Consider the following 13,319-nt stretch of genomic DNA (forward strand, 5'->3'; position numbering starts at 1 on the left):
TAGCAGGAGGGGAAGAATGAAGGGGGGGAAACCGGAGGGGGAGATGAACCATGAGAGATGATGGACTCTGAAAAACAAACTGAGGGTTCTAGAGGGGAGGGGGGTGGGAGGATGGGTTAGCCTGGTGATGGGTATTGAGGAGGGCACGTTCTGCGTGGAGCACTGGGTGTTATGCACAAACAATGAATCATGGAACACTACATCAAAAACTAATGATGTAATGTATGATGATTAACATAACATAAAAAAAAGAATTAGCACTATTAAAAAAAATACATATACAGGGGCGCCTGGGTGGCTCAGTCGGTTAAGCGTCTGCCTTCGGCTCAGGTCATGATCCCAGGGTCCTGGGATCAAGCCCCGCGTCGGGCTCCCTGCTCAGTGGGGAGCCTGCTTCTCCCTCTGCCTCTGCCTGCCTGCCTGCCTACTTGTGCTCTCTCTCTCTCTCTCTGTCAAATAAATAAATAAAAAATCTTAAAAAAAAAAATACATATACAGCTCAAGTCCATTTCATACTAGGAAAACTCCTATTTGGTGCTGGGCCAAGCTCTGGAAGAAAGCCTAGGCCATCCTCAGTCTGAGGTTGGAAGAGGCCAGGCCGACTTGGGTTTAGAAATCAAAACAAGTAATTTCAACTAGGAAAATGTTCCATTATGTTACACTTTTCTTTCTTTCTTTCACTTTCACCAACCTTTGCTGAAGAGTCAGTATAAAAAATACACAACATTGAAATAACACAGTTACTTTTAATAACAGATTATTTTCTTGCAGAGTTCTTGAAAAGTGCTAAAATACCATTTCATAAAGACTAAATTCTAGGTTTATCTACAAAATAGGTTAGTACTGGCTACATTTCATCATTTTGTTTTGTCTTAGAGTGTGTGGTAGCTCTTCTTTATAGGTCTGTCTCAATCTCTGCTCCAATTCAGTTCGGGACTGTGAGCCAAAAAGCCCAAGAAGGACCTTAATCAGATCACACATCAGCTTAGAATAGTGATTTTAGTGATTTGGACATCTGGCCACTTGGAACTGGATAAAGGCCACCAACTCACTTGACAAAGGCCACTGAACATCTGTCAGTATGGAAATAGCTCTTCTAGCTGACCCTGAATCAGATTTCAATAGCCAGTCTCACAATGAAAGGACATCTCTTCTCCTTCTATTATCCAGATAAGTTAGTGCCAACCAGAAATATCCTAGCAGTATTCTACCAATGATACAATGATGGTTAATTCATTGTCTCTTTCACCTGTACTTTTGCCTTACTGTAAGACATGTACAAAGGTGATGTTAAAAATATTGAGCAGTACGTGTGGCTCAGGCACTGAAGCAGGGTCCTGGAGAGATTCTGTACGGAGATCTTGGGAAGAGGGTCCCAGGGAAGGGAGGAGGGGGACCGGAGGGTGGAAGGAACATGCGGGTTCAAAGAAGCTATTGTTTAATCAATGGTATGGTGATATTTCAATACTTTAACAAGCAGTATGGCGATACCTATGTGAACCAACTAAACTAGACTTGGACAGAGAAAAAAAGTTCCATTGATGGCCACTCCCCCAAAGCATACCACAGATAGGTGGTGGAAGGTTTGAGCTATAGTCTGGCTCAAATAGGGAAGCATGTAGGGGAAAATTTCAGAGTCTATGAGGCAATGTTGTTAGTTGCTGCGAAAGCAATATTTATTAAACTTTTTTTCATATGTATATGACATGCTATGCTGCACTTAGAGCCAGGCAAGAAGTGGCCTTGTTCTGGGACATGCACTCTAGAGGACCCTATAATCTCACACAAACACACACACACACACACACACACACACACACACTTTATTAGGAACACGCGTACCTCATTCACTTAGGATCCAGTACTCATTGCTGACATAGGAATCCCAAATCCTACGCATCAGCTTATATGCCTAACACCTTTCAGGCCCCAGGAAACACTTTTTCATGTGGCCTACCTTGTGTCCTCAAAACAAAAAGCACCTGCATGCAAATGCTGAGAAGAGCTGTGGGTTGTGCCACTGCCAGCTTCAGAGATGGACACTGCTTTTGAGTACAGGGGGATTTAAGTGGCTGAAGTGCTTAGGTAAGAGAAAAGACAAATTAATTAACTTGTCAAATCCTTCTTGTCAGCATGAATGCAGTAAACTCTTAAACTATGAAGTGTTGTTTCCCAGTAGTGCTAAGCACCCATTTTCTCACTTCTCTTCCATGTTCCAGTTGAGTTCCAATTTTTGGTTCACAAGTTATTGCAGTATTTGCAATGGTTGCACATGGTGGCTTAGGAACATTTTACAGTATTAACTAATTCATATTACTCTCAGTTACGTATTTATCTTTGTATATAAATATACATAAAGAGAGATGTATTTGTCTAGACATACATGTGAAAGTGTGGTGCTAGTTCTTTAAATTAGCAACAAGATGGATATTGAATGCTATAATTGCAAATAGTTTTATCTTTATAAAATTCTTAAGATTTCATTTAAAATTCAAAATATTAGAATTTTCAGCATTATTTAAATAAATGGATTAAAGTTTTTTCTATATCTTAATTATTTTAATTCTGCCTTTTAAGTTTAATATATAATGTTAAATATTTTAGAAGAGAAATAAATTTTTCGAAAAATAATATTAATTTTTTATATTTGGTTTATAGGTTATGAAAATTATTAGAATTTCTATCCTGACTATAGTTACATTCTATTTTTTAGTCATTTAGGTTATTACTGTCAATAGAACACAATTAGTGTTTAGCATCTTTAGTAATTTCACTGAAATACAAGCAGGAAAAATACATTTTATAGAGTGAATTTTAATTTTTTGTGAATTTTGTGTATTTTTATTTTATTTTATTTTATCAGTCATCCAGGCCCAGAGATGGAACAATAATAACCAAGACTTTTTACATATTTTTCCATTTTGGTAACATGATAGAATATTTGTCAACAGGAAAGATCATCTTTTATTTCATAGTTTTGTTATAACTTTTTAGTATTGTAAGTATATGGTATGTGAGCCTCCACTTGCACTTGTCCCTCAGGCCTTGCAAATTATAATCATGACCCCAGTCAGAAAGTTTTGGGAACTGTAATGAGATATTTTAAAAATCCCTGAAGTGTGATGAAATTTTGAGGAGTCTATCAATAGAGAACATTTGGCTTCTGCTTTCCTGTATTTTTTCAGTGCTTGAACAGGACAAGGCTTTTCTCTGTTTTATTTTCCCCTCCTGGCATATCAGATGCCACCCCAGCCATGGGGGAGCAAGGAAGCAAACATCTAACAGTGTGAGAGCTTCAAGGAACAGTTGTACTGTGAGTCCATTAGGCAGTCAAAGTTTTGCACTTTTTTTAAAAAACACATTATAACTGGGAGAGTCAATTTGAAATACATCATAACCAAGCTGTTTCTAAAGATTAATTTAGTATTTTATGTATTATCACATATGTTTTTGAGATCATAGTAAAGACACCTGGAATCATAATATTCTTTCAGTGGCAAATGTCATATTACGTTTTTAGGGCATTATGTCAATTTAGTATTTCACGTATTATTAATAATGCTTCATTACATAAAATTATTACTAAACTGGCAATTAAGTGGAAGTGAAGGATCCATATGCTAAACTGCTCATAACATTTCAATTATGAATTTCACATCAGATGTCTTCTAGTGTACATTAACAACATTGACGAACAATTTCTTTGCCAGAACCACCAAAATGAACTCTGCTTTGTAGCATGTAATATTGGCATAAAGTCATTTTGTACATTTTCCTGGATTTAAGGAAATTAGAAATGGAAGCAGCAAATGAAGCAGCTAGTCCTCTCTCCTGGTAGTAGTAAAGCATTTGTTAATACTGTAATCAGTTCTCTCTTGAATGTGTAAAGCCTTGGGGGTGTCATTTATGCCTCTTGATTGACTAAGAGTTGTTTTCTTGTTCTTTGATTTACATTTTCCCCATAAAGAAACAAACAACATGATTCCATTGTTCCTAGCTATATGTTTTTTTTTAAGATTTTATTTATTTATTTGAGAGAGAGAATGAGATAGAGAGAGAGAGAGCATGAGATGGGGGAGGGTCCGAGGGAGAAGCAGACTCACTGCTGAGCAGGGAGCCCAATGCGGAACTCGATCCCGGGACTCCAGGATCATGACCTGAGCTGAAGGCAGTCGCTTAACCAACTGAGCCACCCAGGCGCCCCTCCTAGCTATATGTTTTGTGCTCATTTTTGTCCCTAACTGATTCTGTCTTTTGGTTATTTATAAATCTAGGTGGTGTCACAGTAGGATATTTCTGCTTGGGGCCTCACCTTGAGTACAAAACCCATGGATGTTTTAAAGAAGGGGCTGGTACTTATCACTCCAAATTGAGACTGTATAGGTGATTTTTTAAAAAAGATTTTATTTATTTGTCAGAGAGGGAGAGAGAGAGAGAGAGAGAGCACAAGGAGGGGCAGCGGCAGGCAGAGGGAGAAGCAGGCTCCCTGCTGAGCAAGGAGCCGATGCAGGACTCGACCCCAGGACCCTGGGATTGACCCGAGCCAAAGGCAGGTGCTTAACCGATTTAGCCACCCAGGCGTCCCAGTATAGGTGATTTTAAATATAACAGCACGGAAGGTCATTTGGACTCCAAAGACAGCCATTCATCGATTCGACCCCTCCGTTTGTTCTCCTGTAACAGTGGATAGTAGAATCATCAGTCACAAACTGATTTTAGGGCCTCTTCCAAAAATTGGGAGGTGAATGATTCTAGATAGTAACACAGTGGAAAGGGATTTGCCCTCTGATTTCCTTCACACACCCTACTGATGTACACTTTCATAAAGCAAATATACCTCTTCCTTCCTGTACTACATAGTAACATAGTGGGTAAGGTCAACTGGCTCTTAGGCCACTCTTCACTTGGATGTATGGCATCTTATTGATGGTTCCATGATTCAACATTGAGACCCCTGGTGCAGTTCATTTGAAAATGATCAGGTTCTAAGCTAAATAAATGTTTTTCCAGGATAACACTGTATTAATGTACAACTAGAGTTTCACTTCCCTTGAAAACCAGACTATGTGGTCTCCTCTGTCAGAGTATGCCTTACTTAGATACTAGGAGCTAGAGAAGTTTAACCAGTAACCAGAAGATTGTATTCATTCAACATTATTGAGCCTCAGCAAAGTGCTAAGCCCTGAAGATGCAACTCTGCCCTCAAAAGATTCGTAGTCTAGTTAGAGTGGTGCTGTGTTTACATATTGTATGCTCAAGATAAAGTAAAGATAGAAGGGGTATGGGCCATTCTGCTGTGATGAAGGTGAAAGCTGAAAATTGCTCTACCTGGGAAGGGATTGGTCAAGAAGATCTGAGTTGAGGCAATGAATAGTGGGTGTTTACCTAATAAGGATAAAAAGAGTAACAAAGGCAAAGAGAAGAAATAGCAGGACACATTCAGAGACATACATGTGGATAGTTTAGAATGGCCTGAACACAAGGAACAAAGGGTAGAGCAACAGGGAATGAGGCTAGGAAGGTGGCTCAGGATGCCCTCATGGAGTACTGTCTGTGCCTCACTAATGAAGAAAAATTATCCTTAAATGCTAAGGTCTATGAAAGATGCTATTGGCCCAATTCTTCACCCCTCTCTGTATCCACACTCTTTGTTGTGTGACTTTGCAGTTCTTACCAAGTGATAAAAAGTGGGTTTCTTTACTTTAGACTTTGGGTGTGGCCAGGTGACTGGCTTTGGCCATTACAATGAAGTGTCGGTGATGGTGTTGTACCTGCTTCAAGCTAAGGCCTTGTAGGTTTCCATTTATCTACTTGTATCTCTGCTGTCACCATGAGAAGGACATACCCAGGCTAACAAGATGAGAGCTATATGGACCAGAGCCAATTCATCCTAGCCAAGGCCAGCCTAGGCCAGCCTAGGCCAGCTAATCCTCAGCTGACCTCTATAATTCATAGGTCAAATAAATGCTTATTGTTGCATACATCTGAGAATTTTGTGATTGTTTGTTATTCAGCATTTTATGGCATTTTCTAACTGATACAGACCCACTAAAGGGCCATAAGCAGAGGTGTAACGTGCACCAATTTTTATTTTAGAATATTTGTTTTGTTTGAATGTGATGGACAGGTTAAAGAGGGGCAAAAATGTAGGCTGGGAGATCAGTGACACTATTATAATAATCTCTAGAGAAATACCAGGAGATTGAACTAGGCCTTTTGGCCATGGGCAGGTGAGACAAGGAATTAAGATTTTTCTCTTAAAAGATTTTATTTTTTTTCTCTTAAAAGATTTTAAATTATGAAATATTTCAAGCACAAGGAAAAATTCACATAGTAATATAACTGATGTTTGTGTGACCATAACTCAGCTTTAATATAAGTCAGTATTTTGGCACTTTTTAAAAAGAAATGTAGCCTTGTCCCTAATTCTCCTCCTTTCTTTCTTCTGCAGAGATAATCACTGTCTTGAGGTTGGGTATATTATTTCCATGCATGATTTTTAGTTTTTAGATGCATGTATGTGTCCATAAACAATATACACTATTTTATGGATTTAGAATTTTATGTATCATACTATGCATCTTTTTACAACTTGCTTTTCTTATGTTTTTGAGATTTATGTACATTGGTATATGAAGGTCTAATACATGGAGGAAAAAGGTAATGAAAAAGTAAAAGTTAACAATGTGAATTGCAAGAGAAAGGAAAAAATCTCAGATAACCACCATATTTCTGGCTAGGGTGATCATGTGAATTATAGACAAGGACGAGGAATACAGTAAAAAGAACAGGTTTAAAATGAGGAGGGCTGGAAAATATTGAACTCAATTTGAGTGGGGGTGGTGTGCTTACTTATTGGGGCCATACTGATGGAAGATATTCTGTGGGCAGCTGAATTTGAGGATTGCTCAGGAGCATGTTGTGGTCTAGAGATAGAGTCTTAACCATTTTACCATAGTGACAGCAGTTACAACTATGGGAGTTGGTTTCTCACACAAGAAATGCATGCTGAGTGAGCAGAACTTTAAGCCACAGATACTAACAGTAGAGGGCAAACATAAGACCAACAAACAGGGCGCTTACATCTTTCTTGGGAATATTCCTTCACACTCTCCTATCAGGGAAACATTTTTGAGCTTACATGTACATATTCACCTTTACTTAGGTGTAAATGATATACTGGTACTATGAAACTAATATATGCATTATAAAAGATACTCCAAAATAGAAATTTTAGATGAATTATATATGTAATAAATAGAAATAAGTGTTCTAATATTTCTCTCCCACTCAGTAGATTGTGTTATGTACTCCCTAAAGTGTCCCCCCTCACTTTTGAAGTCCCTGATTCATATAGATCATCTGACCTCCTCTTTCATATGGGAAAACATGCTTTGCATTACCATTATTCTGGAAGTGGCATTGACTATCCCTTTTCCAAATATTTAGCACACATGAAAACACAAAGTTAGAAATATTTAAGAATTTAAAATTGTGCGATGTGAAGTGAAAATTAAAAACTTACTTTTTTTCGCTAACCTTCCCCCTCCCCACCCCTGACAATCCCTAATTCCTGGCAACCACTAGTCTGTTCTTAATCACTATAATTTTGTCATTTTGAGAATGCTATATAAATGGAATCATTTAGTATAATGCCCTTGAAATCCATCCAAGTTGCTACTTGTATCAATAGTTGGTTTCTTTTTATTGCTGAGTAATATTCCATGGTATAGATGTACTACAGTTGTTTATTCATCTATTGTAGGACATTTTGATTGTTTCTAGCTTTTGGCTATTACAAATAAAACTGATAACGAACAATTGTGTATAGCTTTTTATGTGGGTGTAAGTTTTCATTTCTTTGGGATAAATGCCTAGTGTGCAATTACGGAGTCATATGGTAAGTGTTTAATATTTTTAGGAACTGCCAGACTTACATTCCCACCAGCACTTTAAGAGATAAGTAGAAACTCAGTTTTAACTGGATTATTTATCTAGGGGAGCTGACTTATCTGCAACAGTATACAGCTTCTTACCTAATAACCTTATCAACAAACTTACCTTATCAACAAACACAAAGTGAGTATCAATGAGTTTGAGTAAAACAGAATTTTCCTCTTAAGTAATGATTTTTATGAGCGAATGATTTCCTTAGCTGAACCTTTTCAGGTCTGAGTCACAAATGAATCAGCTGAGCTAGAGCCAGAACGGCCTGTATTTCTGAATGGAGAAAACCCCTCAGAGCCCAGCCTACCATCAATACAGGGAACTTAAGCGCTCATATATACAGGAAAGGATGGATGTGGACAGAGTGTTTAGGGAGCTTCTAAAGCTCAGGTTTGCAGGATTCTGATTGGACTAAGGAGTCCCGACCATTTTGACCTCTCTTCCCCCTCTCCTGACCTGTGTCCAGAGATCATTAGTCCAGAGGTAGAGCCCTACAGAATATCAAGAAGCTGATTAGTTTTTAACCTGTATGGTTAGGGTAAATTAGGCTATGGTAACAGATAGACCCAAACATGTAATTTTGCTCAGCACAAAGGAAATTGATTTCTTCTTCACCTAACAGTACAATAGGGCTGGAAAATAAAGGTTGAATAAGGTAAAGGGGATTTGTGGCTGTGCTCTGTGTAGTCACTTGGGATCCAGGCTGATGACAACACTCCCATCTTTAAAAGCCTGACTTTCAGGTTAATATGCTGGAGTGAGTGTGTGTGTGTGTGTGTGTGTGTGTGTGTGTGTGTGTGTGTGTGTTTCCATCTTAGCCAGAAAGGGGGAAAGAACATGGAAGATTATGTAGGAGGTTTTAAAGAAGTGGTCCACACCACTTGTGCTCATGTTCTACTGGAGAGAGACTAGTCATATGTCATCTTTCTTCCCCCCAACTACAAGGAAGTCTGGAAACAAGGACCTGCTACTATGTCCAAAGAAGGTGGCGGGGGGAGGCTTTTGGTGTCTAGTCAGCCAACAGTCTCTGCCACAGAGCCCTTTCCACTCAGCTGGTGTCTGGGTTGGCTTCTCATAAAGTGGAAAGGGGACCTGAGGGCCTGAGCACAATGAATCTGTAGTAAAGGTGAGGACTTGTTTGCAGAGAGCAGGTAGAGTTTCCTTTCCACAAGGAGCAAGAGAGGTGAGTAGCGTCCTAGTAGGCTGATTTCTGTCTGTGGACAGAAAGGCTGCTCTCCGGAGGGAAATTTCCTGTCCCTGGGAAACTAGTCAACTTTTCGTCCAGAACAGAGTATCACTTGGCAAAAATGAGTTCCAGAGGGATTGTGGAGTGTTCTTTCTCTCTGTGTGACTGCAGGAGTTGGTGATGGGAAGTCAATTCAGGTGTACAAAGGAGAATGAAACAGAGTCATGTCTGTTTTTAAAGGAGCCCAAACATCTAACTCTCCGCAAGTATAGGGTGTCCTTGAAGTAAGTTCTTGCTGACAGATCGGAGAAGCCCGGCAGGGGAGGGCTCTGATTGCTACAACGTCAGAACAGGAACACTTGCATAGGTGCACTGCTTTATTACAGACCCACCCCCTGTAAAGGTAAAGAGCTGATGCGGAACCAACATGTGCAAATTTTCTTCCCCTCTGCCCTTGGCCCAAGGACAACTGCACAAAATGGGATTAATTGGGATTATGGGGGCTTTGGCTGCTTGGCTGCTACTCAAGGATGAATGCTTAATTTATGTCTCAGTGATCTTGACTCCTGCCTGATTAAACTGACTCACTCAGGCCATTGTTTGCCAAGGACTTTTCTTTCAAAGGAGTAGCTACAGGTGGTGCTTTTGTGACAGACTTTTAGCTTTGATACAGTATGTGGCTTTAATGGTTTGCTGCAATACCGCCTTTCTCTCAGAAATAACTAAAAGCACAAATAAATTCATTGGGTTCTCCTCTCATCTTTCAGGGCTTTTCTTGTGATATCAAAATGTCAACAGGTGTGATTGTTCAAGAATACAGAGAATAGATGTGGAATTATTACTGGACAACAGAGAAGAGCATTTGTTTGGAAAATATCCACCAAGCAGAGATGTAAACATTCAGAGCGCCTCACCTCCTCTTAGCAACCCACTCCTGTGAATCAAAAGGTGCCCCTTGGCAGGCCCCCAGCCTAATTGTGGCATGGAGTTGGCTGAGATGGGGCCATGCTCCCACTTCCCTCCGCTGTTTCTGCTAGGATGTTTAAGGATTGGCTTTTGTGTTAGATGAGAAACTCAGTCTCAGGTTTGTTCCAGCTGGGCCAAACTCTTGTTATTTGAAGGAATGGGAATGATGGGCAGTTTCTCTTCTACTGGGATTAAATGAAGACTGTCCACAAACCTGAACTGATTTGATGGTTTTAGTCTGTTTGACTAGCAAAGTTGGTTTATAAATACATAAAGCAGTTTTTTGACTGACTTGATGTTTTCTTACTGACTTGGCCCTTGCGGTCAGTCAAAAGAGCCAAATTGATTTGGGCAAACCCACACTGCGGCATACTCTCAGGCTTCATCCAGAGGCCACATAAGCATCTTCAGAAGCAAATAAGCTCTTCGAATGCGTAACTAAGTGAAATTTTCTGTCCAGAAGGGGTGTGTTATGAGAAACTGTAATTTGACTTTTGTGTGTACTTAAAATAAGGATTGTGGTTTTGATACACTAACATGACAGGGACTTGTATATTAGCCATGTGACATTTATTTTAATTAGTTAATTCTAGAAACTTGTTTTCTAATAACATACATTGAGTACAAGTTACTACAGAGATTATGAGCATCCTTATTCTGTATTTGTATGGTATTATTTGGATTATACTTGGAAAATATCAAATTCATTAATATTATTTCTCCTAGTGTCATATAAAAAAAGCAGCTACAAAATTAATTCATTAAGGCAAGAAGTCTACCATATTATATTTTAGAAAATATCCAGTGATGAGTGTTTGGGTTCAAACTCTGCTTTCAACCAGGATTCCCTCAGTTTATAGAAATTTATGGAAAATGCAATTATGAGCATATTATGATGTTAATTAAAAATTACTTTAAACTTTATAACATATTATCTCCTGAAAATACTCTGATGATAAAATTTAGGATTTACTCAACTGGGGAGTGGTAATAGTAAAATTGATTGAGTAACTCAATCTGAATATGAGAGTGAAGCAGAGATCCTAGGGAAATAGATAAATGAGAGCATATGAGTTTAGAAAGAAAATCAGTCAACTCCATCAAACAACTTAAAAGTTAGAGAGAGGGTGAAGATGTTGCTAGGATTCAGAATTAGCAGAAGTGAAGGATGCCATCTGTCCTGAAGTTTGATGAAGCCCTTCAGAGAAGATTTACTAAAGGTAGAAAAGATTGGTCTGAGCACTGTGAAAATATCTCAGGAACATTGGCTGGGAAATGACCTCATCACTTGCCTCCCCTAGGGGATTGCCACGGTACACCCTCCCCTGCTGCACAGATCCTTCCAAAAGCTGGACAGTTTGCAGATTTCTCCTACTGCTGTGCTTGGAGACACAGTCATACCTCAGGATGTTAGAGCTGGCAGAGACCCACAAAATTTTCCAGTTTAACCCCATCTTTTATAGACAAGAAGACTGGCCCAGAATGAAGAATGAGCTTGCCTGGAGTCACACAGAAAATTATTCCCATTGCCCTTACTTGATTTACTGAGAACTCGCTCACCCTATAGACATCCTATCCAAATTTAGGAAGTCAAATTATGCAGCTCTCTTGCCACCACACAGGAATTTCATTTAGCATAATCATTCTGAAATTACATATTACTACTCCTGTCTTTAAGTAGCTTCTCTTGATTAAAGTGATCCTCTAACACTGCACTCCCTGACAGAACCAAACACCTTAATTATATATATTGCTTGAAATTGTTCTCTAGTTATATCGTGAAAGGCTACCTGGTTTTACTGTCTACTGAACCAGCTGTCTATGGGCAGGGATCAGGTACTTGTATTTCTTTGAATCTTTCACCCATTAGGAACCAGTATTAATAAATAAATATGCCATCGATGGTCCTAGGTAGCTCAACACATAACCATTCTCTATCTAAGAAGTCCCTGCACCCCTATTTGTTGAAAGTCAGAGGTTATAGCAGAAAGCTTTGTAAAGTATTTTTTGAGAGGGTTTGATAGATACCAGAAGCCCCTTCTACAAATTTGGTTTTGAGCTCACAATAAAGCTGTGAATTTGCCTTACAGTGTCAGTAAAAGAGATATATCCTTAGAAGATAATAAAAGGTAATAAAAGTTCTGGTTTAATTAATGAATATTCTATCCCAAGATACTTTGCATAAAAGTAAATTTTGGAGAAATTAATAGATTTTCTTAAGTGAGGCATTTTTTTTTATTTTTGGCTTTATTTTATTTTATGAAATTGTACTAGAAACTTGAATCAAATTTCAAGCTTTATATTCAGGCCTGGCTGAATTATAGTCCCTCTGGGTTTCACATCCCAGCAAAGCACCCCTCAGCAGTACATCCAGCAGCAACCCTGTCTGTCTCCTCACTTCAGCAGTTAAATATTTGCTAAATGAAATCCATGAAATACCCACTTCTGGCCCAAACTCTTAAGGCCAGAGGAGGGAGTGAAGTGCCAAGTCACATAAAATTTTATTAAGGTCCTTAAGAACCACATCAGGGACATGTGAGGAGACATGTGTGCATTGTTTCCAGACCTACTAGGAACATAGGACATCAGGTGGGAAGAATTGGGAGAATCTTATCTCCAATCTGACCTCATACCTATCCTAAATATCAACCTCTTTGGTCATTTAATTGATTATGTAATTTCAGATTTCTCCATGTGTTACCAGTAATCTCTCATATTTCACTCTTCAACTATAGCCCAGATCCATTACAGAGGCAGTGTCGGAATTAATCAAGATGAGCCTAGGTCCTGGAGGCAAGTTCACTCTATGACCTTGGACAACATGCTTATTCTCTCTGGGCTTCAGTTTCCTCGTCCAGGAGGTAGCAGTATTACTACCTTATAGAATTATCATAAGGATAAAACTAACCAGTATATCAAAGCATTTAGGACAATGCCTGGCATAGGAAGCCCTCAACAAATATTAGAGAAAATAAATATCATTATTTTGACATTTGAAAAGTGTTGTATGAATGGCTGGATATGTTGATTCCAGTCAGTAGAAGCAAGGCAGCCTAAAACATAAGATTAGATTTCCCTTATGTTAGTACTTAGACATTAATTTTGCAAGCTGAAAAACAGAATGGACCTTGAACATTAACCTAATATGCCAAGAAATAAGAACACCAGTCAAAATGGCAGAAACAGCATAAACCATATGATAATATCTTTGTGTAATTTT

This window comes from Callorhinus ursinus, unplaced genomic scaffold (assembly GCF_003265705.2).
Source record: "Callorhinus ursinus isolate GAN/ISIS: 27379988/994484 unplaced genomic scaffold, GSC_fseal_2.0 scaffold23, whole genome shotgun sequence".
Classification (NCBI taxonomy): domain Eukaryota; kingdom Metazoa; phylum Chordata; class Mammalia; order Carnivora; family Otariidae; genus Callorhinus; species Callorhinus ursinus.